The sequence below is a fragment of the Taudactylus pleione genome, unplaced genomic scaffold (genome assembly GCF_031769625.1).
Source record: "Taudactylus pleione unplaced genomic scaffold, aTauple2 ptg000482l, whole genome shotgun sequence".
NCBI lineage: Eukaryota > Metazoa > Chordata > Amphibia > Anura > Myobatrachidae > Taudactylus > Taudactylus pleione.
The window spans coordinates 626,218-647,856 of record NW_028284884.1 but is presented as its reverse complement, the minus strand read 5'-3'; the positions used below and the strand labels follow the sequence as shown (position 1 = coordinate 647,856).

At 45.3% G+C, this 21,639-nt stretch overlaps 1 long non-coding RNA gene across 1 annotated transcript in view; it reads left to right on the top strand.

The window, feature by feature from the left end:
- The first annotated feature begins 376 nt into the window (after positions 1 to 376).
- Positions 377 to 21,639, top strand: part of LOC148502811 (uncharacterized) — a 192,088-nt gene continuing 170,825 nt past the window's right edge. Inside the window, exon 1 of the long non-coding RNA XR_015869970.1 lies at positions 377 to 427. This is a non-coding gene — a long non-coding RNA (uncharacterized LOC148502811). The remainder of the gene's footprint in view (positions 428 to 21,639) is intronic.

Sequence of the window (21,639 nt, the reverse complement as noted above, 5' to 3'; positions counted from 1 at the left end):
TATCAGAATAATACAAAAAAAAGTCCAAAAGATAAATCGGCACTCAAAGGACAATTTGCAAAAAAACAAAGTGTATATTCCATGGTCTACGTCATGTTTCAGGGCATCCGCCCCTTCGTCAGGACCCACTTGCACATACACAGGACAAACATACACAACACTTACCCTCCATAAATACCCACATGGGTGTCAGCCTGCTACCTCGGTCCTAGTCCGGCCGCAAGTGAGCCGGCGCCTCTGTTCACGCTGGCTATGATGTTGAGATAGTGCTGTTCACAGCCCACTCTGTGTGAACCACAAGCAGTGGGGTTGCTAGGCAACTCAGGCTGGTGGTTCCCGGAAGTGCGGCATGGGGAGGCGTCGGCTCACTTGCGGCCGGACGTGGACGGAGGTAGCAGGCTGACACCCATGTGGGTATTTATGGAGGGTAAGTGTTGTGTATGTTTGTCCTGTGTATGTGCAAGTGGGTCCTGATGAAGGGGCGGATGCCCTGAAACATGATGTAGACCATGGAATAAACACTTTGTTTTTTTTGCAAATTGATGGTTATGTCCTTCGAGTGCCGATTATCTTTTGGACTTTTTTTTGTATTTCTCTGATATGGCACCAGGACTTGTTGTGTGAAGATAATAGGAATGGCGGCAGTTTTGGATATATATATATATATATATATATACATATACACACACACACACACACACACACACACACACACACATACACACAGTATATACACACATAAGGCTGCATCTAAAAAAACGGATTTCTCCATAGAGAATTCTGAAAGGGGGGCAGGGTGTTCAAGGGGCTACACCTAAAAAGCTATAGGAAGTACGGATCTGAAATTTGGCATGGCCGGGTAGAACTGTCACTGGGTGGTGCATACCAAATTTCAGGCAAAAACGTAAAAAAATGAGGATTCGGGAGTAATCTAAAGCTCCAACTGTCACTTTTTTCTGACATTCTCAATTAGGAACCTTTTTCTGCTGTTATCTTTGGAGGATTTTTGGGAAGGCAAAACTCAGGGTAGGGTTGGAATTTAGACTTGGGGTTTGTTTTATTAGGTAGCTATTGTACCAGGGTACGTGCTTTTGGGGTTCAGGTAAATTAGAAAGCTACACTTTTTATACTATTACCTCAAGAATGCGCCATTATAAAGATAGGACTTTTCAACTTGTTGCGCATCCGCAGTAGGAGCCTCCAGAAGGTGTAGTCAATGTGGCTTCACTTGGGTGCACAAAGATGGCCGTCGTTTGCGGGAGATAGCGGGCAATGGTAGCAGCGGTGGGGACAAAAGCGGCAGCAGGGACATCAGCAGCGACGGGTTGCGGGTGTCGGTGGCGGCGTGGGGGAGTGGCAGTGGGTCGCAGGTGTCGGCGGAGGGTCAGGCGGCGGCGGAGAGTCTGGCAGCGGAGAGGGCGTTGGCAGCGGCCCTAGATTCGAGAGGATCCGGTCCCCACCAGCCATTCTGCCAAATACGGCAGCAGCGCCCATTTCAAAAGTGGCACCTCAGCGCCATTTTTTAAATTCAAAGATGGCCACCACGAGCCAATAACGCTGAGGCGCCGTTTTTGAAATGGGCACCGCTGCCGTACTCGGCAGAATGGCTGGCGGGGACTGGATCCTCTTGGATCCAGGCAAGCCTCTGACACCCGAACAGGCGCCGGTCCCGCAGCTGCTGGGTGCCGCTGCCGATGACATTTCGAGCCGTGATAGGCTGTCGATGGCCATCTTTGATTTTCAAAGATGGCTGCCGTGAGCCAATCATGACTCATGATGACATTGGAGGTGGCGGCAGCTGAAGAGGACCACAGAAGCCCTAGGGAGGTGGCAGCCACCCCCCAGGTGAAGACTCCAGAAGCCCTGGCGGTTGAGTGCCTGCCAGTTGAAGATGCCAAAGCCCTGGTGGGTGGGCGCCCACCAGGCAAAGATGCCATAAGTCCTAGTGGGCGGCAGCCAAGTAAAAGAGCTAACACAGGCTGCTACCCACTGGGTGAAGATGCCAAAGCCCTGGCAGTTGGGCGCCCGCCAAGTAAAGACGACGAAGCCCTGGTGGGTTAGTATCTGCCAGGCGAAAACGCCAGAAGTCCTAGTGGGAGACAGTCACTTAAAAGAGCTGACAGGCTGCCGCCCACTAGGTGAAGATGCCAAAGCCCTGGCAGGTTGGTGCCCATTCTGGCAAATACGCCGAAGCCCTGGCGGATTGGCATCCGCCAGGCGAAAACACCAGAAGTCCTAGTGGGAGGCAGCCAAGTAAAAGAGCTGACACAGGCTGCTGCCCACTAGGTGAAGACGCCAAAGCCCTGGTGGGTTGGTGCCCTAATGCCTAGTATGCTGGTACTTGTGGTTCTCCAAGTACCAGCATGCAGGGAGGTGTGCTGGGACATAGTTCACCTGCAAAAGAAAATATTATTTAAAATGCACCACATAACATACTCAACCTGGCATCCACCGCACCGAGGGGTGCTGGGGATAGCCTCGGGCTATCAGCCTAGGCCTGGGGTGCCCTGAGGAGGAGGACCCCTTTATTAGGGGGTCCCCAGCTCCTCAGGAATCCCCGGCCTGGACTGACTAGCGGTCAGGGTTGATGCTGCGGCTGGGGGGCCCGGTGAAAGGGCTCCCCTGGCTGTGGAATCACCCCCCGCTAGGAGGAGTCCGGTGCTGGTTCTGGGAAATACAGGGGGCCCTATGCATTTTTTACACCTGTATTTCCAGAACCAGCTCAGAGCCCTGTGCTGGTTGCACAACTTACGGGGGACCCCTATGTCATTTGTCCCTCATATTTTGGCAACCAGGGCTGGTTCTGAGTAGCCCTGGTGCTGGTTGGGCTTAAATACGGGGGACCACTATATCATTTGTCCCTTGCATTTAAGCACAACCAGGGGAGCCCTTTCACCGGGTTCCCCAGCTGCAGCATCACCCCTGACCGCTAGTCAGCCCAGGCCGGGGATCCCTGGAGAGTTGGGCACCGCCCCAATAAAGGGGTCCCCATCCTGAGGGCACCCCAGGCCCAGGCTGATAGCTCAGGGCTATCCCCAGCACCCCTGGGCAGTGGGTGCTGGGTTGATTATGTATAGTGTGGTGCATAAGAAAATGTAAATATTGTCTTTTGCAGTAGTACTACAGGTCCCAGCAAGCCTCCCCCACATGCTGGTATTTGGAAAACCACAAGTACCAGCAGGAGGGGCATTAAGGACATGCTGGTACCTATAGTACTACTGCAAAAGAAATATTAAAATAAAACAAACAGATACCGTTTTTAAAAGTATTTTATTATGCTGCACCTTCACCTGGAGGGCGACAGCCTTTAAGCTTTATTACATGGCTGTCGCCCATCCAGGGCTTCTACGGCCTCTTCACCTGGAGCGCGGCGGCCATAGAGCTCTTTTGTGCGGTTGTTTTCTGGGGGGGGGCTACGCTTTTTTTTTTTACACATTCAATTTTTAACATAGATGCGTAGATCTCACTGCTGCATTTGTCCATCTGTGACTTATTGATTTGATTTTCTCAGGTGTATACGCACTACTAGTGAGCCCTGTCGCCCACTGATGCCCCCTTTGCACTGCACCTCTGCCACTGCTCTGCACCACCGCTGCTGCCACTACTCCACATGCCTACAGCCGTCTCACACTCTGCACCTCCCAAACCAACCTCCTGTGTGCTGTCCCCTCTTCCACCTGCGTTAGAGTACCATTTTGTTGCCCTTCTCCCCTGCAGGTGACCCGGTTTGTTCATCCAAACCCTGATAGTTAATACATTTTAAAAAAGCTATGAAATTCCATAGGCAAAAAACCTTACGGTTTCACATGTCCCATTGAGGCTGCTTAGACATGATCTGAAAATTCACAAAACCTATTGATTTTCTGCCACTCAATCTTCAAAAAGCAATGAAATTACGATCATTAAGGCTGACGCCTTAAAGCACGTGTTCCTCGCGCAATACATATATGGTATGCTATAAGACCCTGTGGATAACGGCAGATTCAGTACTCTCACAGAATGAGATTGCTGTCACTCACAAAATGGTGGAGCTGCTAATTCACAGAATTGTGTGCTCATTGGAATACACACATGCAGTCTATGCAACTGAGGTCAAAGCAAAGAATAGAGCTGTGCAGATGGGATAAAAGTGGTGTGGATGAGGGGAAGAGACACAGCAGCGTGGATAGGTGAGACACAAAGGCGTGTAGAGGAGGGAAGGTTAAGCAGTACAGAGAGGGGTTGCCAAAGTAATGCAGATGGGTGCAAAACAGTGGTGCGGATGGGGGGAAACAGAGTGGCACGGTTTGGGGGGACAGCAATGTGGATGGGGGAAGAGAGTGGCATGGACATGGGAAGACAGAGCAGTGCAGATGGGTAAAGACAGATTGGTGCAGATATGGGAATACAGACTAGCACAAATAGGAGAAGACACAACAGTAGGGATTAGGGAAGACAGATTAGTGTGGATGGGTAGGAAGACAGAGTAGTGCGGGTGGGGGGGGAGGAGACAGAGTTGCACAGTTGGGGGGGCAGAGTGGTATAGATGGAGGAAGAAAGAGTGCCACAGAGGAAAGGAAGACAGTGGCGTGGCTTAAGGGAAGGCAGTGGTGCAGAAGGAAACAGAGTGGCACGGATGCAGGGCGGTGCAGATGGAGAAAGACAGATTGGTGCAGATGAGAGAACACAGACTACCATAGTTTGGAGACCACACAGGAGTAGGGATTGGGGAAGACAGATTGGTGTGGATGGGGAGGCAGACAAGGTGGTGCGGGGAGACAGAGTTGCACGGTTGGAGGACCAGAGTAGTGCAGATGGAGGAAGAAAGAGTGCCACAAATGAGAGAGAGACAGCAACATGGCTGTGGAGAAGGCACGGATGCAGGGTGGTGCCATCGACTCTTGACAGAGAAAGGCCCCTAGCTCAGCCTCACAGTCATTGCCTCTCGAGATGATGACATCATACCAAAGGTGGTATCCCATTTTTATATGAACGAGGAGATTGTAGTACCTGCGGTTCAGTCTTCAGACCTTTCTAGGGGTGAAGCTTCACTGGATGTGGTCCGGGCTTTGCGTATGTATGTGAATCATACCAGCTCCATCAGGAAATCATATGCATTCATTGTGTTATATGGAGTTCATAAACAAGGCTGGTCAGGTAACAAACAGACTTTGGCTCGCTGGCTGCGTATGACTATTTCTCAGGTCTAAACACAGGCTGAACTCCCAGTCCCAAACAAAGTGACAGCACATTCTACTCAGTCTGTGGGACCAACATGGGCAGTTCTGTTCCTTCCTTTTTGTATCACTGATTCCCTCTTCGTATTTTGAGAGTGTTTCTTGGGTACTTTGTACTTCCTTCTCCACTTTCCGTCTCTTGTCGTTAGGCTTGTTTACAAACTGAATTCTGTGGCTTAGGGCGGGGTAAATAGGGAGGCGGACCTATGCATGCTGGGAGGTTCAAAGCTGTAAGCTGTTTGGTGCAATGGATCACTCCAACTACATACCCCAAGGTAGATCCTGTGGACCCTATGGACCTCGAAGAAAAAGAGATATCTAAGGTATGTTATACCATAACTGTTATTTTTAACTACTGCACTATGGCAGTAGTTAAAAATAAGCAACACTACAGCAACATGGATGCACATCGAGTGGCCATCTTGCCCTTGTGGTAGGTCTGACCTGCCTCAGCCTTGGCAGCTCTCATGACACACAGAGCAGCATAGGAGATTGCAAGGGCTAATTTATGTACACCCATGTAACAGTGTTCAAACGGTCAGACACACCTGCATTTTTCTGACTACCCCCAAACGCTTACTACCTGTCACTCACTTTGCAAGTGGATCCATAATCGCCACTGCTTTCATCTCTGAATCAGGCCCTGTAAGTGCCTTCCTGTTTTGTCACCTTTTGTTTATTTTGTAGACCATGGCTGACTAGTCTCGTACATATTGATTAAACAAAAGAGTAGTGTCCAACACATTCTATTATCAACTAACAGCTTTCAATCGTTCCTGCCACCAGGAATAAGATATGCAGAATGTGTATGTGTCAGCTGTAGACTATAGATTGCTATTACATCTATCTACTGGCTGACGTGGAATTTAAAAGATACCTTTATGTGTATGCGGGTGAGGAAGATAATGTAAGTCTTTTTGATATTCTAGTAAGAGGAAAGATAAATAAGGATAAAGATACCTTTATATGCGCACAGCTGAGAACCCTAATGTGAGTGTCGTTCTATTGTGGAAACAACTGAACAGACTTTAAAGGATCAGTGGATACCTCTACCTCCTATTCTTATATAATTTTAAGGGTAGCGCTGCTTTAATGATTTTTTTAACTATAATGATATTCATATAGCATTTAGGTGTACTCTATTTCACTCAACTAGCAGCTGTACTCTTTCTAGGCGCAGGTGTTACATAATCTCAGTGTTTTCATCTATCTTGAGTGACTCAATGTAATAGGGTATATGGAAAACTATGGGCCTGATTTAGAGCCGCTCGCTCTGAATCAGAGCCGGGCTTTTTTTTTTTTTTGGAGCGGCCACCCATAGCTATAGCGAGTGGCCATGATGATGGTCGCGATGGACAAGACCATCGCAACCATCGGGCTTGCGACGAGACCCTTGTAGTAGGGTCTTGTTCATCGCAATCCCCAGAGAGCTTTCGGCTCTAACAGAGCTGGAATCTCTCCATCACTTGTGATGTCAGTGGGGCCGCCCCCAAACGGCATGCCTTCTCATGGGAACGCCTCCGTTTGGGCAGCCACCCCCCCGGCCCGCCCACCAAACAGGGCGAGCTGTCACTCAACATCGACAGCTCGCCCCCTTTGGTCTGAGACCTGGAGTGCCCGTCGCTAGCCAGGTCTTGCGCATGCACACGACAGAGCAGGCTCTGTCGTGCGCATGCGCTGTGGGCCACCATGGACCCGGTTGCGAGCGCTTAGCATTTATGACCGGATCTGAATCAGGCCCTATGTCTCTTGTTGTAATATCCTAGTGGTGTAGTGGTAAATACACTACCTTATATATGGAGAGACTGAGGTTTGAATGCCAGTATGGGATTTTGACAATATTTTGTAACTTTAAATTTAATAGGGATTATTAGAATGTTGAAGTATACAATTGTTTTGAATGTGTTAAAGCAAGACACTATAATTTTAGGTAGAATTTTTAAGTTTATAATGATATTTTATTGAATTGTATATTTATTATGTATATAAATTGTGAATGTCTATATTTATAACCTTATGATATTTTTGTCTGTAGTATCTAGGCACAAAAATACTCAATTAAGAGAAATGCTGATATGAACACACCTAGGCCAACAGGTGTGGATGATATGTTGATTGGCAAGTTAAATAATTGAATGAAGAATCAGGTATATAAGGGCGTTGTGACCATCGCCATGGGTTACGGCGATTCATCAAAGCCCCATTTCATGACTTTACGTAGTTTGTGTGCTTTGGATAAAGTGTGTCTGTTATTATAATTCTATGTTTGCCAGGAATGGGTACAGTATGTCAAAGCTAGATTGCATAAGCTAATCAGGACAAAAGGGTCAAGTGACACCTGGCCTTTGAAGACAAAGCTTCCTGAATGTAACGTTTGCTCCCACACTAGGGGGCCATGATGCAAGTCCAGTACACAGTCACACTGGCTGCTAGAAGGGTAATTTGTAACACCTTATGCTAGCAGTCTTCCTATCATAAAATATATTGATTCCTAATAGTCGCTATTTAGTGCTGCAAGTCGCTTAAGAAAGAATTGCTTTCCAGTCCAATCGTGTGGTTCCAAAGCACAAAAAGTGATTTATGTAAACAGGGAAAGATTTAACAATTAGAATTAAAAGCAATAAGATTATATATATATATATATATATATAATGTACAGCCAATACATACGCATGCGCTACTGATCCCAGTATGCAGTATTTCAATCCTGATCCCTGCGGTCACCATCACCCAAAGAAATTGAGAAATATGAAAATGTGTTGGAAATCTTCAACTGAGGAGGTAGCTCCAATTTATACACCACCGGATTGATAATTTTAAGAATATGATACGGCCCAATGAAGCATGGAGCAAATGTTATGCTTGGAACCTTCAGTCGAATGTTCTTAGTTGACAGCCACATTATATCACCAATCTTCAGAAGAGGAATGGCAAGACATTTTCGATCCGCAAAATTTTTGTAATTACTAGAATGGCAATAAATCATCTTGAGAAGATGAAATGAAAAGTCTAAGAAATGTTTCCAAATCCTGATTCACCCTCTCAGTTTGGCCATCTGCCTGCGGGTGATAGGCAGAGGAAAGCTTCAGTATAATTCCACAAAAGGCACATAAAGCTCACCAGAATTTGGTCACAAATTTCACACCTTGATCCAACACTATCTCCTTGGGTAGTCCATGAAGACGGAAGATGTCACGAATAAACATTTTGGCCAACTGTGGAAGTCCCACCAAGGGAATAAAATGGGCCATTTTTGAAAATCAGTTCACTACCATCCAAGTAGTAGTATGTCCCTTGGAGGGTGGTAATTCAGAGATGAAATCCATTGACAGATGAGTCCAAGTAACATCAGGAATAGGCAAAGGACCAATAACTTTGTTGCGCACACTTGGCACAGGAAACAATAAAATTCCAGACATCTTCCTTCATAGTGGGCCACCAGTAGGAGAAGTGTAAAAACTTAAAAGTTTTGAGGATGCCCGAGTGACCAGCAAACAAGCAGGCATGAACCCAGGTTAATAAGTTCGTACTCAACTGAGGTGCTACAAAGATCTTGCCAGGCGGAGGAGGAGGAAGCAACTGGGTGTAAGCAAAGGCAAGAGGATCTAGAATAGGATGAATTTGAGGTTGTTCTTCTTCTTCCTGTGGAGGCAGAAAGGACCAGGAGAGTGCATCATCCTTTTTATTTTGTATGCCAGGACAAAATTGGACTTTAAAATCAAACCTGGAAAAAAAAAAGACCAGTGAGCTTGTCTGGCATTCAAACTATGAGCTGTTTTGAGATAAAGAAGATTCTTATGATCAGTGATGATAGTAATAGGACATTTAGCATCTGCCAAAATGTGTCTCCATTCCTCTAGTGCCAATCTCTTAGCCAACAATTCTTGATACCCTATGGCATAGTTCTTCTCAGCTGGGGGAAAGTTACAAGAAAAGAAACCATCTTCAGCCACTTGAGACAGTACAGCTCTCACTCCTTCTGAAGAGGCATCAACTTCTAACGTGAAGGGTTTTTCAAGTTGTGGTTGACAAACAATTGGAGCTGCAGAAAAAGCTATTTTGAGGGCTTGGAAGGCAACCACCACTGCCTGAGGCCAACGATACGGGTTAGCACCGTTCTCAATGAGAGCCGTGATGAAAGTGACAATTGTAGAAAAGTTTGCAATTAATCTTCTGTAAAAATTAGAGAAGCCAAGAAACCGTTGGATGGCTTTCAAAGAAAGCAGTTGGGGCCAGTATTGGATAGATCTTAGCTTGACTGAATCCATTTGAAGGGAATTTACCAATATTATGTGCAGCAAAAAAGGCACGGAGGACTGTTCAAAAAGACATTTAGAGATTTTCCCGTACAGATGAGGACTTCTAAGGTGGGACAAAACCTCTCCGACATGTAGGCGATAGGATTGCAGGTTCTCTGAAAAACTGCTGGCGCATTACACAAGCCAAAAGGCATCACCAAGTACTCATAATAGCCATCGCACATATTAAATGTGGTTTTCCACTCATCCCGTTTTGATACGGATTAAATTGCAGGCTCCATGGAGATCCAATTTAGTGAAAATGGATGCACCACGAACCTTTCCAAAAAGCTCCGAGATGAGTAGCAAAGGATATCCATTTTTCACTGTGATTTGATTCAGCCCACTGTAGTCTATGCAGGGTCTGAGACCACCGTCTAAGATGGTTTTATAAAATCCTTGGCTATGTTTCCTTTTATGTAGTCAGACATAGCAGCTGTTTCAGGAATTGAAAGAGGATAGATATGGCCACGAGGTGGCATCTTCCCAGGGGATAAGATCAATGCCACAGTCCCAGGGGTGATTGGGAGGTAATTTGTCCACATCTTGTTCACAAAAAACGTATGAAGCTTTGGTGAAGATTCAGTGGAGACTTGTTGGGTTCGAACTGGAACAAAATGAGGAAGGAACTGGTGAAAACAATTGGATCCCCAAGCCAGGATATGAATGGTGGACCAGGCCAGCGTGGGCTTGTGGATTTTCAGCCAAGGCAGCCCTAAAACTAGTGCAGGGGGAGTTTTAGGTAGAACCAGGAATTCTACCAGTGTCTACCAGGAATTCTATCAGTGTTGAAACGAATAGACACCGGTAGAAGACTATCCAACAAATGGGAAGGCTTAGTCAACACCCCCAACTGGACAGTACCAGAGCCAGTTAAGGTCTCTCGTTTCCTGAGAGGAGAGGACAAACTTTAAGATCATTATCAGGGGCCATACAGTAGAGGCAATGCTTGTTCTGGAATCGGCGGGTCCACTCAGCCAGAGTCAAACGAGACCGGTTGATCTGCATAGGTTCCTCTGTAGTTGGTGCAAGAGAGGAAGAACGTGCAGCTGACAGAAATCGATCCTTGAAATGATCTTCACACACTTCACTAACCTGCCATTCTCTGTGGCACAAGTCTATCTTAATACATAATGATATTACTTCCGATAGGGACTCGAACATCTCAAGAGGCTAATTAATCCTTCATACTCTCGGATAATCCATTAAGAAATGCAGCCCTAAGCACCTCATCGTTCCACTTTAACTTGAAAGTGATCATCTGGAATTGAACCACCTACTAGCCCATTGTACATGTCCCTTGTCAAACTCGAAGCCGATCAGAGGAGGCCGAGGCAGTCAGGCCTGGCACATCGAAAATTCTCTTGAATGAACAAATAAAACTTTCATAATTAGAGACGAGAGGATCAGCTCGCTCCCATAATGGGGAGACCCAGTCCAAGGTGGTCCCAGGTAGTAAGGAGATGATGCATGCCACCTTTGACCTTGGAGTGGGGAAATTCTGGGGTAGGCACTCGAACTGTATCTCGTACTGATTAATGAAGCCCCGGCATTGTCTGGGGTGTCCATCAAAATGCTCAGGAGAGGACAACTGCAAACGAGATCTGAGTTACTGCTACTGGAGGATTTACAGGAGCAGATCCAGAAGGAGTAGGAAGTATAGGACCCCCTTGATCTATTACTTTAGTTATCCAGTCAAAAAAGTCAATACAAATTGTTTGGCATATTAGTTATTTTTCCTCCTGATGTCAACATGAAAATTAGTTTTGACATGACACGCAATAAGGCCACGCAAAGTTGTCCATGAGAACAACAGTCTCTACTTAAGTCAACTCCAGCCACAATACGTGTCTGTCCCTGTGCTTTATGCTTACCGGAAATTGGACTAGTTTGAAATAAAGAATTGTTTATCACATTAATGAAATAGGAACATTACAAAATTTCAGTTTTTCACATTTTTATCAGCAAACAGGGCTTAAAATAAAGTCCACCGTTCTCATATCTCTAACGGTTTAGGCAGCGTAAGACAAGAAAGTGCTTGGACATCCATTTTTTCATTGACTTTGTTCACTAAAATTGTCACTACTCAGTTCCCTTTTGTCATACATTAATGTTTCATACACCTAAACCTCCCTCAACAAATGCTCTATAGAATAGTGGAAACTGCATCAAAATCTGTCCAGTGGTTCTCAAGATTAGCCCAAACAAGCAGACAGATTCCTACCAGGGACTTTGCCTCTATTTTATTCTATGTATAGATAGATTAAGGCACTTTGGCCACCTGCTCTATAAATTAGCTAAAGTGGCTTCTTAAGAACCTTAAGCTATCTGTTGATCACACCACTGGTTGCTTTCTGTGGTCACATCTTCTGAGGCCATAAATGCAATTATGTCCTTGTACCTGACTTTGAACCATTTTTTTCCTGCTTTCAAGTTGTTTTGCAACTGTACAGTATTAGTTCTAAATGGTTGGAACAAAAGGGTGTTATTAAGTAGATAAACTCTCCGGTTTGACTTTTCAAACATCTTCAGGTTTACATTCCTACTTCAGAGTCTACAGCACTATCACTCAATGCATAGGTGTAGTCTGTATACTTGTCGAATGCTAATAGAATTCCAAATAGGGCTAGTTTTTAGGCTATTATAATTGACTTCCTTGTGAAAGGTCTTATCCACTAATTACTACTTTGATGTATCTTTCAGCAATTATATTTTACCAATTTTTCATGCTGCAGTACTTATTTAAAAATGAGCATTCCTAAATCTTTAAATTTATAAATGATCTAGAGCAGTGGTTCCCATACTTTCTTGAATCACTGCACCCTAGCGTGTCAGCATTTTTTCCACAACCAAAATTTTGTAATTGAGTCAATCAGCAAAAATTATTACATTAAGTAAATTGCGTATTCCTGTCACCTTAGGTTCATGTAGTGGTAAACATTGTGGCACTTCTGTTTGTCCACATGTATTATGATTGGCAGATACCAGCATGGGTTTTGTCTACCACATTGACCACAAATCACTTTATTTGGAACTGGAACACCATCCCATGGCACCCCTGCAGGGGCTCTGCTTCACTCAGTTTAGGAATCACTGATCTGGAGGTTAAAGGTCCTATAAATGTTTTTAATGTATTTGTGTTTTTGAGCTTTCCAAAATTATTTAAATAATGCATGAAAATATATTCATAGAAGAGTTGTTACATAAAAGCTTTCTTATGATTCTGAGTTGGAAGCAAGCAAAAAGCAGCAAGTACCTTTTCGCCTCTGTAAATCCATATTGGACAGTAGTTGTAGCAGATGTACATGTAAAATATGCTGAGATTAAAGCTGGGTACACACTTGAATGACCCGATCTTGCAGCGATCCTATACAATGTAATAAATTGTGTCCACGTGCACACTTCACGATGTCACAAGCTGCTGCACTGCGAATGTTGTACTAGGTGAACACTGGGCAAGTGTTCACTGAATCTCCGCCTAGCTCCTGTCCATCATTCGGTGGATCAGTCCTGATTGGCTCCTGCATCTATATCCTGCTGGTGCTTACGCTGCTCCGACACTGGTAATAGAGTTCTTGTGTTTCCGGTTCTGGCTTTGTCTCCTGTCTCCAGTTGAGCTCCAGTTTTCCTGCCTTCTATATTTTTGTTCTGTCATTATGTCATCCAAGCGACAGGGTCCGCATATCCGTCGCTTGCCGTTCGTGTCATCCAGGCGGCATGGATAGTGCCCTCTGTACAGCGTCAACTGCTAGTGTCAACACGGCAGCACAGGCCGCACTACAGCGTCAGCTGCTTGTGTTAACTCGGTGGCACAGGCTTCACTACAGCATTAGCTGCTTGTGTCAACCCTGCTGAGGACTATTGCAGTTCCGGAGATGGGCAGTCGATTCCTGCTTGAACGACACAGCCTTGCGAAGCCAGTTTCATTGCAGACTATCTAAGGAGATTAAGGATATCTTAGTCCAGTATCCTGCCCCAAGTTCTCTGGATGACCTCATGGACCTGAGTATTCGCGTCGACCGGCGGTTCTGTGAACGCCGATTGGAGAAGAAATTGCCTTCTCTGCCTCTGCGATCTCCATTATGGTTAGCTCCGTCTGAATCAGAGAAACCAATGCAACTGGTAGCATTTTGTCTTCCACCTGAAGAGAAATGGGGGAGACGTTCATTGGGTCTGTGCCTGTACTGTGGTGGTAAAGGTCACATGGCTCAGCTTTGCCAAAGAAGTCGGGAAAAGGCAAGGTCTAGATGAGCTAGGGGAGGTACGTCTAGGCCTTGCATCCATCTCCATGGAAAATTCTGTCCTTATTACCGCAGTCATCTCTCTTTCAACAATCAAGTCTCCATTCCTGCGTTCATTGATAGCAGAGCTGCGGAGAATTTCATGGACATTACCTTTTCAAACCTTGGGTCTTTAACCTGAGCCCTTATTCAAATCTGTGTCGGTTATTGGTCTGGACGGGTCAAAACTCTCCAAGTTTCCAGTTGTCTTCTGGACCCCTTCATTACAATTTGCCACTGGAGCTCTGCATCGGAAGGAATTATCATTCTTACTTCTTCAATGTCCTCTGGTCCCAGTCATTCTGGGTTTACCCTGGCTGAAAAGACACAACCCCACAATCCAGTGGCAAACTGGTGAAATTCTTGAGTGGGGGCTGACCTGCTTTTCTGGATGCTTATCCCATCCTGTTCGTCTTGCTTCCACCGTCTCAGCCGAGTCCTCATCTATTCCTGCTGCCTACCATGATCTGGCCAAAGTTTTTTGTAAAAGGCTGATGTTCTGTTGCCTCACCATCCTTTCAACTGTGCCATCGACTTATTACCCGGTGCTAGGCTTCCTAAAGGCAGATTACATGCATTATCTAATCCGGAAGACCAAGCGATGCAGGAATATAGTCAAGAGGCACTAGAAAAGGGATTCATTCATCCTGCTAAATCCCCAGTGGGAGCAGGGTTTTCCTTTGTTGAGAGGAAGGATGGATCCCTCCGACCCTGCATTGACTTCCGTGGACTGAATAAAATCAAAGCCAAGAATGCCTATCCCTTGCAACACATCTCCGTTCTCTTTGACCAACTGCGGGAGGCTTCCATCTTCTCCAAGATTGATCTTAGAGGCACATACAACCTCATCCACATTAGAGAAGGAGCCGAGTGGAAGACGGCATTTAACACTCATTCGGGACACTTTGAATATCTTGTCATTCCGATCGGCTTCTCCAATGCACCAGCCGTTTTTCAAGATTTCATTAAATGAGGTGTTAAGGGATTTCTTGGGAGTCTTTGCAGTGGTCTATCTAGATGACATCCTCATCTTTTCGAAGTCCATTAATGAACATCGTAGACATGTGAGGCAGGTCTTACAAAGGCTACTGAGGAACAACTTGTATGCCAAATTAGAGAAATGTGAGTTTGATGTAAAGGAGGTAGCATTCCTGGGTTACATTATCTCCTCGCAAGGTTTCCCTATGGATCCCGGCAAGGTGAAGGCTATCCAGCATTGGAAACAATCCGCTACGCTGAAGGCCATCCAGCGGTTCCTGGGTTTTGCTAATTATTATTGCAGGTTCGTGAAGTCCTTCTCCTCTATAGTCTCGCCCATTGTTGAACTTACCAAAGGAGCCAAGGTCGCTAATTGGTCACCTGGGGCCATTCAAGCATTTAACACACTTAAGGCGGCTTTTGTGTCTGCTCCTGTCCTCCAGCATCCCAATCCAGAGTTCCCATTTATTGTTGAGGTGGATGCATATGAAATCGGAGTGGGCGCTATCCTCTTGCAGAAGGACATTAGAGATGGTAAGCTTCATCCATGTGCCTTCTTTTCCAGGAAATTTTACTCGGCAGAGAGGAAATATGATAACAGTAACCGGCCTTTGAGGATTGGAGGCATTGGTTAGAGGGGGCTAACCATGTAGTGACAGTGCTCACAGACCACAAGAATTTGGCCTACATCGAGACGGCGAAGCTCGTTGGGCCCTATTCTTCACCCGGTTCAATTATGTCATTTCATTTTGACCGGGGTCTAAGAGTATTAAGGCGGATGCTCCTTCCTGAAGTTTCTCTATCAGTCTTCCTCCAAGAGCCTCAGAAGAAACCATCATTCCAACCTCCAGGATCCACTCTGCCATTACCAGGATGCTGGCGGATTCTCTCGGGACAGACTGAAGCCCCTCTTGGGAAACCACCAGGTGTGCTCTTCGTCCCTGAGAGATTGTGCAAGGATGTGTTGAAGGACTTCCATTGGTCCAAGGTGGTGGGTCATCCGCGCATCACTAGAACCTTTGAACTTCTGTCTCATTCTGACTGGTGGCAGTCCATGTCTCGAGACACTCGTGAATTTGTTTTGAAATGCGATACCTGTTTTAGAAATAACCCTCCAAACCACTCCTCAAGGTCTCCTGTGTCCTCTGCCTACACCTGTTAAGCCATGCACCCATATTGCTATGGACTTTTTTGTACTGCAGATCTTCCAGTGTCTGTTCTGTCATCTGGACCATTGTGGACCGGTTTTCCTTGATGGTACATTTTCTTCCTCTTGCCATATTATCTGCTAAATAATTGTCTACACTATTTCTGCAACATTGGATTATGTGTCTGCGCTTAGCATGAGTGGTATCCCCTTATATAAGATGTTGTGTCAGTGGATCAATCACTCTACAGGTGTAACATAATGGTCTCCCACAAATAATGGGAGTAAAGTAATGTGTATTTAATAACTTTAAAAATGGAGTCACAATGCTCCTGGGAGTCAGTAGTCATGGTGATATAAGCAAGACAATCTGCAGGTGATGTTCTCGTCAGTGGGAACTGTGTCTCCATACCAATTACCTTCACTAAATATAAATGTAGTTACACTTCTGATTAGGTGCATGTGTTGCACCATGCTAAATAGCCTGTTCACAGGGAATGAATGTAAATAATGAAAAAGGAGAATAGACTTTAATAAGAGATATCTAATAACGGCTAATGTTAAATGATGTAATGTTGGTTCTCTGGTTCTCCTACACCATGTTATTTGCGATTAGGGGCACTTAGCAGAATAAAAGGAAACTGTAGATTGGCATGAAAAATATAAGTGTGTGAGTTTCATGAAACCTTCAAAGCCTCAAATACAGTTATATCCCAGATGTGTGTAAGATTGAGGTGGATTAAATAATAATAGTGAAAGGAATTTATGGCAATGAGGATAGATCATGGGTAGAGTATATGTGGTATTAGGCAAATTAATAGCAGATGTTTGCATGTTATAAACAACATAGATCAAAGAAGAGGAAATAATTGAGGGACATGTGTGGGTGATCAAGGATAAACTATTGATTAATGTAGATCTTACTTCGTTGTCTATATTTAGTCCTCTTGGGGACTGTGTTTTGAGTGTGAAAATCCATTTAAATTCTTCTTTGTTTATGGTTTGATAAAGTCACCCCCTTCCAGTTTTGTGTCACTTGTTTGATACCAATTATTTTAAGTCCTTTAGGATTATTGTTGTGTTTGAGTTTGAAATGATGGGACAAGCTGTGGGTTTCCAGTCCTTTGCGTATGTTTCTGACATGTTCTGCGGCTCCAATTTTCAGTTAAACTCAGTTTACCATCGAGCAGACCGAGTGTGTAACCAGGCACACTCAGCCCTCCATCATCGGCAGCTCCACTGCACACAACATTTACAGGCAGGCCAGAGTGACCAGCAGCTGCAGCAGACGGCCTGGGACCACGCATTCGGATGAGAGTACGGACCCAGAGGTCTCGCAGCCACTGGGGATTAACACCAAGGCCACCTCAGGAGTGTGTAACGAGGCACACACTCCTAAGAAAAGAGAGGAGCAATCACCGGTTTGAATCTATCCATTCACACACAGAGACCACAATTCCAGCGGCTTAGGACACATTAGGATTAGTAAACGGACCGGAGGGCTCGGGACGCCGCCAACTCATTAAAATTGGACTATTTTTTCATAAGCTTCCTTATTGGATATCTTCCTTCATTGACTGCCACCCATTTTTCCTTATTTTTCCCTACTTGTGTATGAGTACCATTACGTCTCTTGGTTTGGATCAGTAGCACAATACTGATAATCATCACTTACCTAGGAGCAACGTTATTAAATACACATTACGTTACTCCCATTATTTGAGGGAGGCCATTATATGTTACACCTGTAGAGTGATTGATCCACTGACACAACATCTTATATAAGGGGATACCACTCATGCTAAGCGCAGACACATTATAATCCAATTTTAAGCACTATAAGAGATTTGGGCTATCTCTTGTGTCAGCAGCTAGCAAGCACATACCCAAGAGCGAACGCAGGTTCTTATTCCAGCTTTCATATTTCTGCAACATGTCTTTAGGCTTCATGGACTTCCCAAGGATATCGTCACGGATCATGGAACACAATTCGTGACCCGTTTTTGGAGATGTTTCTGTGCAGAGTTGGGCAACAATGTGAGCTTATCCTCGGGCTACCATCCACAGTCCAATGGCCAGATGGAGTGGGCCAATCAGTCCTTGGAACAATACCTCCGTTGTTTCATTTCTAAGTGCCAGGACAATTGGGTTCCACTTCTGCCCTTTGCGGAATTCGCATATAATAATTCTTGCCATTCTGCTTCTTCCGTCTCTCCTTTTTATTGCAACTCTGGGGCGCATCCTAGGAGTAATTAGTTTGAATCCCCTACCACCAGTACCTCATCTTCATCATCCGTTTCTAAGATACGGGCAGTCTGGAGGAAGGTGCAGCATGCTCTAAAACAAGCATCTGGGTGGTCCAAGGTGTGGGCTGACAAGCACTGCAGGCCCTGTAATTTCAGAGTTGGAGACCTAGTGTGGCTGTCCTCCAGAAATATTAATCTGCTCCAAAGGTCACATAAATTGGGGCCTAAATTCATCAGCACATTTCGCATCATTGCCCAGGTTAATCCCGCAGCCGTTTGGCTGAAGTTACAAAGGACTCTTAGGATCAACAGTACTTTTCATTGTTCCCTCCTGAAGCCGGTGTTCCTTTCTTCCAGGTTTACTCTGAGACATTCAAGCAGACCTCCACCAGTACTTGTCCAGGGGCGTCAGGAGTTTGTTATGGAGAAGATCCTGGACTCCAGAATATCTTGCGGGTGTCTTAAATTTCTTGTCCACTGGAAAGGGTTATGGTCCAGAGGAGTGTTCCTGGGTTCCAGAAAGATCTTTACATGCTCCTAAGCTGCAGAGAAGATTCTTTGTGAACTTTCTGGATAAACCAGGGTCCGCATATCCTTTCTTTGCCATTTGTGCCATTCAGGCGGCACGGATAGCACCCTCTGTACAGCGTCAGCTGCTAGTGTCAACCCGGCGGCACAGGTCGCACTACAGCGCCAGTTGTGTCAACCAGGCGGCACAGGCCGCACTACAGCATCAGCTGCTTGTGTCAACTCAGCGGCACAGGCCGCACTACAGTGCCAGCTGCTTGTGTCAACTCGGAAGCACAGGTCACACTCCAGACTTTTGTGCGCAGTCCTATGCATCTAACTCCAGTGACTTTGTTACAGCTACTGCCGCATCTTGCCACGTTATTCCAGCCCTCAAGGTTGCTACACAGCCCAAAGGCAACATCTAGCCAAGTTATACCAGCCCTCAAGGCTGTTGCATGGCCCAAAGGCTGCTTCATAATCTACGGCCTTCTGACCCACCTAGCCAAGTTTCTCCTAGCTCACACAGCTGTTACACTGCCACATCCAGCCAAGACTTGCAGCCCTCAAGGCTGTTGCAGGTCTTTTTACTCAAGAGTCATATGCATCCTAACACACGATCCGCCATACGATGACACAAGATATAAATTAATGTCATCACACCTCATCGCAAGTCGCATTGTCCAATCTGATGTGCAGCACAGATGGGAAGATGCGACAACATAGTTTATCAAGCAATGAATTGGGGGTATGCAATGGTCATTGTGATCCATCACAGAGCGCAAGAAAGGCCAATACAGTACATCGTTTAGTATGTACCCAGGTTTAGATTTGAGAGGAGCTCAAATCTATTTTGTAGCACAAAATTAAAGCTGTCCAGCAAATGTGTCAAAGTAGTTTTTTTTTTTTTTACAAGCAGAGTAAATACAAAGTAATAAAGACCTGGTCATTTGCCAGATGGGCAGTCCGACCCTGCTTTTGTGTGTAAACTAGCTAAGATGTGTCTTTAAACAACTTTAGAACATAAAAACCAGACACTATTTCACATTTACTTTCCAGAAAACACAAAAGAAATAGTAGGTTTGCATTCCCTTAACCATTTGGCGTGGTTGATCAGTCAGAAATGCCCACTGGGCAGCTGCAGGAAGATAATCTTCCTGATCACTGCTGGTCACAGTGATCGACCAATCTGGGGGCACCCCCACCCTATGGCTAGTGCAGACACCTGGGAAATGTAAATCTAGCAGACCACAGCCCCCCAGTGAATACCACATGGTGCAGAGAGCAGCAATAGCCAGAGAAATCTAAAGCAAGCAACACTCAGCCTTCCAGTGAACAGTATTCCCAGCGGCTGCATAGGAGCAGCCGCTGGGGACATATAAACATAGTAGAGACTCTGGCATTTGTCTTCCAGAGTGCTTTCTTGTGCTCCAAACACTGCGGTATAAATAATGGATGTGTTTTAACATAGGTTGTATGACAGCAAATTGAAAGTAGCTGGAGAGTGTATGTTTGATGTAGGATTGCGCATAAAACATAGTTTGAATAAAACTATCTATGCCACTACAGCCCTCTGTGAAACGTGAGTCTCTGCTTGAATTATGTTTTTCTGTGGGTATACAATAGGGTTTAAGCAGTGGGTGTTGCTTCTTTTGGAGTGTATCACTTTTTTTTTTTTATTAAATTTAAGTACTGCACATATTGGGCAGGATTCAGCAAAGTCAATAATGCAGTCAAACAGCATTTTTGGGGGTTTGACTGCAGATGGTGTAAATAAGCGTAGCTATGCATTCAAAATGCGATGCTTGATACATTCCGCCCTAAGAGGCCGTCGCAGCCAAATATAAGGACGCCCACTTTACCTTATACACATCCGTCTTAGCAAAACAGCGAAACCATCGAAGCTTCACACACACTTGCACAAGGCTTGACCTTACTCAGGAATTGCCAACCTCATCACACGCAGTAAAAGCCCAAGCTGTGTATGGCATCGCAATGGCTAATATATGCATGCACCTGTAACAGCATTCAAACGCACTGGCACATCTGCGTTTTGCTGACCACCCCCCCGTCACAACCGCAAACGGTCACTTCCTGTCAATCACTCCACGTATGCAGAACACAACAATTGGCCGATTGAGTGCGTAGTCGCAATTGCGATCGGTAATGTATCAGGCCCTAAGACTTTTACGGGGATATATCAAAGCTGTGGAGAGAGAGAAAAGACGGTCCCGTTTCTGTCATTTTTTCAAACACAACCTGTAAAAGGAGATGAGTTGGAGAGAGATAAAGTACTAACCAATGAACTTCTAAGGCTTGATACATCTCCCCCTTAACCATATGAATAAGCCCAAACCCCTTTTCACAGAAACTGAGCAGCCCTTGGAGAATCTGCTTCTTTGGGCTCTGCAAAAGGGTAGGAGCCGCTCTGTAAGTTAAACACTATTGGGTACCACGTAATTTTAGGTAGAACCTGTTTAGTGGTATTTGTTTACTGAAAGTTGCAGCGGGCTGGTGCAGAGAAACAAACATTTAGTTTGGCAGAGGCTCCCCTTTCATACTCCTGAGATTGATATAAAAATGATTAGAATAATACAAAGAAGACATTTATATCTTCTAAACATCTTCTTTGTTTATTGTAATCATATTGTTCCCAGTGACTGCAGAAAAACGAGATGAGGCAGTAACAGCACAGCTTTGCTTCTGTATAGTCAGACACTGCTTGCAGAGCTTGGGACGGGTCCACACCACGGGCAGTAAGCTGCACAGAGAGAGAGCTAATAGAGGCATGCCTCTGAATCTAGGTGTGGGGGGCGTGCCTTGAGCACTGATGGACACCTTGGATGTGTCATGTGACCAGGAAGCTCAGGTCAGCAGCATCAAGAGAAGACACAGTGATGCAGGTAGGAGACTCAATGGACACTGAAGCTTAGTGCAGTGAGGGGAGAGAGTTATGCTGCATACACA